The following is a 5,303-nucleotide window of genomic DNA, read 5'->3' on the forward strand; positions in this document are numbered from 1 at the left end:
ATATATATACATTTATATATATGTCTCTTTTCTCTTTGCTGAGACAAAATACCTGACACTACAGGTTAAAGGGGGAAAGGTTCATTTACCTCACAGTTTGTAGAGGTTTCAGTTTATAATTGGCTGGCTCCAAGGCAGGGTGGCACATGGCACATGGCACATGGGAGAGGGCAACAGTTTGTGGAGGTAGAAGACAGCAAAAGCAAGCAAGGAAAGGAGCAAGCAAGCCCCCTTCTGTTGTTTATATCACATTCAGGCTACCTATCCTAGGGCAGGTGTAGCACTCACACCCTTAATTCCAGCATTGGACCATGAATCAGTCCCAACTAGATTCTCATTCCTCTGGAAAGCCCACCCCCTCATGACTGCATGAGGTTTTGTGGGACATCTAAACACAAACCATATTTATATATATTTTTCCAACTCCACTGAAAGTGCCCAGAAAAAAAATCACACTTTAGAGTATCAATATCCACTGAAAGAAAAGAGCTTCTTCAAGAGAAGATTCATTTTAGTAGTAGAGCAAATGAACTTGGAATTACTTTTTGACCCAGGAATAAGGAAATGCTCAAAGGAAATTCTCATAGGAATATATAAACACACAGAGAGACTCACATGTGTACATGCTCACACACACACACACACACACACACACACACGAGTCAGCTACAAGGAGCAATCAAGTCTTGGACAATTGAGCATAAAAATAAATAATAATACTAATGAGTTATATAATTCATTGATTAAAATATGAATCCAAAGTTAATCAAATTAATGAATTAATGGGCAGGTAGTGAAGCCCTTTCTCACAACAGTATATTGGATCATCAATCTACAAGGGTCAACAAGTGTAAAAGAATCTCCAGTGGATGGTAAAGCTAGTGGGTGAACATTTGAGGAAACTCTGATGGCTATTTTAACCAAGCGACCAAGTTAAAATCAACGCTGGACCAGCAGTGTCCTTCCGGATGTGGTATCTTGTGAACACAACACTGCTTCTTCAGCATCACTGCTGTCCTGCTCCATGAGCTGAATCTACTTGGGAAAGAACATCTGACAAATCCAAACTGAGGAATATTCTACACATTCAGTGTCTTTTACCCCTTAAAAATCAAGGCCAAAAGGACAAAGAATTTCTGAAGTACTGAGCAGATCAAAGGAGAATAAAGAGACTTGATAAGCAAATGTAATGGATCATCTTGGATTGGACCTTGGACTAAAAAAATTGGCAAATTGATACAATTTGAATATCGGTGATGGGTTAGATAATAGTGCAAAAACAATCTTCAATCTTAAATTTTGATAATTGTATTTGAAATTTCTTTTTTCCTTTCTCTCTTCCTTCTTCCTTCCTTCCTTCCTTCTTTCTTTTTTCTTTCTTTCTTTCTTTCTTTCTTTCTTTCTTTCTTTCTTTCTTTCTTTCTTTCTTTCTTTCTTTCTTTCTCTCTTATGGTACTGGGGACCTAATCCATAAGGTTCATACTGAGCTACATTCCACATACCTTTTAAAAAATTCGAGACAGGGACACACAAAATTGGCTAGGCTGGGCTCAAATTTGCAGTCCCACTCAGCTTCCCAACAGTGGGATTACAGACATGTACCACCATACCCGGCTTGGATGAATTGCTTATTCTTAGAAAATATTCACAGAAGTATTTAGGGAGTAGGGACCATAATACCTTCAATTTATTCTCAAATAGAAATGCACACAGATGTGTGTGTATCTGAGAGAATGATGAAATAAGAGAGTAAGTTTATTGTAAATAATTGGTGATTGTGGACAAAGGGGTATACAGAAATTCTTTGCATTCTTCTTACAAATTTTGTCAGTTTGAAATTGTATAAAAATGTAAAGATTTTTTAAAGATCCAGATGGAAAAAAAAAAATCTCCCAACATGGAAATGTTCCTTTCCTTGAAAAAAAAAAGCAGCAGCCTTGTTTTGACTAAGAAATGATATTTCACTTAAGCACTATGTCCAAGGTCTGTCTGCAAAAATATTGAACTTTTTATATTTAAGAGTCCACAATTAAAGTTCAGACAAGTTGCTTTTACTAAACATGCTGACATTTCTAAAGTCAGGAATTTGTACTTTTGAGAATAATCAGCCTCATGTATAATTCATTTTATTTATGAGATTTGTTCAAGTATTGATAGTCCTTGATACCGAGCCCCTTTTATGGGTAAATACTGCCATTGTGTAACGTTAGTAAGGTCGTTATGTCTTCTCAGATCCTCTCAAAATATTGGTGCGGGGAGAAACTGCCTTATTCTGATGTCTAACCACAAAATGACATCAGGAACATTTGGTTGCTGGAAAAAGTACTCATTATTGTCAAAACAGTGAGATAAGATGTGTAATTCTTCCACTACCTTCCTTAAATTTCACAAATGCCAAATTTAAGATACAATGGCTCAAATTAGAATTTGGGACTTACAAACATAAATGACAACAACGGGTGACATATATTAGGCCAAAACAATCCAAAAATGCACAACCAACAATCTGTGCTGTGGTGGAGAAAATATGGGATGGCAAACACAATGGGAGCTTACGTAGTTCTCAGGAACAGAAAGCAACTTGTCGTGTTAGCAGGGTGTTGATTACTACTGCTAAGTTTATCTCAAGATCAATAGATTTTTGTTTTACCTTTCATTATGTTTTATTTCAGTTTATGAATTTTTGCTGAGATTATATAGAATATTAGAAGCTAAGTTTGTATGAAATAAAATTTCTAGGAACTTTCCAGAACCCGCTGAGGGGCGGCCAGGTGGGGGCTGCTCCACCGGCGCTTCCTTGCTGCCTCCCGCACTGAGGCCCAGCCCGACCGCCGCCTGTAGAAAATGGTGAAAGAAACCACTTACTAGGATGTTTTGGGGGTGAAGCCCAATGCCACCCAAGAAGAACTGAAAAAGGCTTATAGGAAACTGGCTTTGAAGTACCACCCTGATGAGAATCCAAATGAAGGAGAAAAATTTAAACAGATTTCTCAAGCTTACGAAGTTCTCTCAGATGCCAAAAAAAGGGAATTATATGACAAAGGAGGAGAACAGGCGATTAAGGAAGGCAGAGCAGGCGGTGGTTTTGGCTCCCCCATGGATATCTTTGATATGTTTTTTGGAGGAGGAGGAAGGATGCAGAGAGAAAGGAGAGGTAACAATGTGGTGCATCAGCTCTCAGTTACCTTAGAAGATTTATATAATGGTGCCACAAGGAAACTGGCTCTGCAAAAGAATGTGATTTGTGACAAATGTGAAGGCCCAGGTGGTAAGAAAGAAGCTGTGGAGTGCTGTCCCAGCTGCTGAGGTACTGGAATGCAGATAAGAATTCATCAGATAGGACCTGGAATGGTTCAGCAAATTCAGTCTGTATGCATGGAGTGCCAGGGCCATGGGGAACGCATCAGCCCTAAAGATAGATGTAAAAGCTGCAATAGAAAGAAGATAGCTAGAGAGAAGAAGATTCTAGAAGTTCATATTGACAAAGGCATGAGAGATGGCCAGAAGATAACATGCCATGGTGAAGGAGACTGTATCAGTCAGGGTTTACTAGAGGAACAGATATAATACAAGATAAACAAATGTACGAGGAATTACAAGTTTGGCTTACAATGATCAGCTACAGAGTTGGATGAGGAAGCGTGCAGAGGGTGTCTGCACGCTGGAGATTGAAGAGCCCAGCCCCGGGCCTGGAGCTCACTGCAGTGTCCATGCAAGTGCATATCAAAAAGCTGATGGGTCTGCGACGGAATGCTGAAGAATCTACGATGAAGGCCGGAGAGCCAACACCAGAAGGCTGAAGAGTCCCAGACGGAAGCCCAACAGTCTGCACCAGAATCCAGGAGACAACCAAGCTGAAGGCGAAGACCGGAGCTCCTCTGAAGAACCAGCAGCAAGTCCTTCCTCAATTCCTTTTATTATGCAGTCTACCCGCTCTGGGGAGGTGGGGGAGGTCCTCTACACCCACACCCTCTGCATGCCTGCCTCTTGCACAGGCTCAGGATGAATACAAAGTAAGCACCCTGGACCCCTTCTGAGTTGCATAGTTAACCTTCTAAACTTCTCAAATTAACACAATAAACAACATCTCAGAAAGGTAAGGGCGTGTTCTTTTCACCCTAAGAGGCAGAACTGCTGAGTCACTTAGCCAAACCTCTAGACTCCCCAAGTTGGCACAATGTATCAACCATAACAGAGACCAAGAACCAGGACTGGAGCCAGGAGACACACAATTATCATTGTGTTAGATCAGAAGGACCATGCTGTTTTTACTCGACAAGGAGAGGACCTTCTCATGTGTATGGATATACAGCTGGTTGAAGCACTGTATGGCTTCCAAAAGCCAATATCCACTCTTGACAACCAAACCATAGTCATCACCTCTCACCCAGGTCAGATTGTCAAGCATGGAGACATCAAGTGTGTGCTAAATGAAGACATGCCAATTTATCATAGACCATACGAAAAGGGTCGTCTAATCATTGAATTTAAGGTAAACTTTCCTGAAAATGACTTTCTCTCTCCTGATGAACTCTTTTTGCTGGAAAAGCTCTTGCCTGAGAAGAAGGAAGTAGAAGAGACCGATGAAATGGATCAGGTAGAACTGGTGGACTTTGATCCAAATCAAGAAAAACTGCGCCATTATAATGGAGAAGCCTATGAGGATGACGAACATCACCTCAGAGATGGTGCTCAGTGTCAGACCTCTTAATGGGACCAGTGAATAATGCTCACTGCTGGCACTGAGTGTGCAAGAGTGAATGCATGAAGGAATATAATCATCATATACTCACTACTTGCTATTGCTTTTGTTTCAATATTCAATTATAGTAGTGTTTTCAAAGTTAAATGAAAAATAAATGCAAATACAAAAGCCCCAACTTTGCCCTGTATGTATGACTTCAGGGTGCAAGATGAAGTTTAATGCCTGTAAAAAGTACCTAACCCTGGTATCTGTTAGGCCATGTCTTGTAATTGATTCCAGCTGTATACATGGACAAGCTTAGACTGAAATACTAGGTATATGTGTTGACTTTAGAGTGTGATCCTTCATTGTTAAACTGTGGATTAAAATTGCATTTCACTGGCAAAAAAAAAAAAAAAAAGTTTCTAGGGCATGGGAATAGTCTCTGCATTTTAACTGTATTTCCAGTAATGATAATTCCTTTTATGGTGCTTTGCTGTTTGCAAGGCTTTTTAAAATATCAAGTTATTTCATTTCTAGTTGGAGGGATTTTTTTTTTTTTTGTTAGAAACTATGAAGTTCATTGTGATGTGTGTGGTTATATTACAGTTCTCCGGAG

General features: G+C 39.8%; 1 pseudogene; it reads left to right on the plus strand.

Annotated features, from left to right (window-relative positions):
• Nucleotides 1-2,844: 2,844 nt before the first annotated feature.
• On the plus strand, nt 2,845-4,711 carry LOC102027141 (annotated as a pseudogene).
• Nucleotides 4,712-5,303: the final 592 nt, after the last annotated feature.

This window comes from Chinchilla lanigera, unplaced genomic scaffold, assembly GCF_000276665.1.
Source record: "Chinchilla lanigera isolate Chin_1 unplaced genomic scaffold, ChiLan1.0 scaffold00052, whole genome shotgun sequence".
Classification (NCBI taxonomy): domain Eukaryota; kingdom Metazoa; phylum Chordata; class Mammalia; order Rodentia; family Chinchillidae; genus Chinchilla; species Chinchilla lanigera.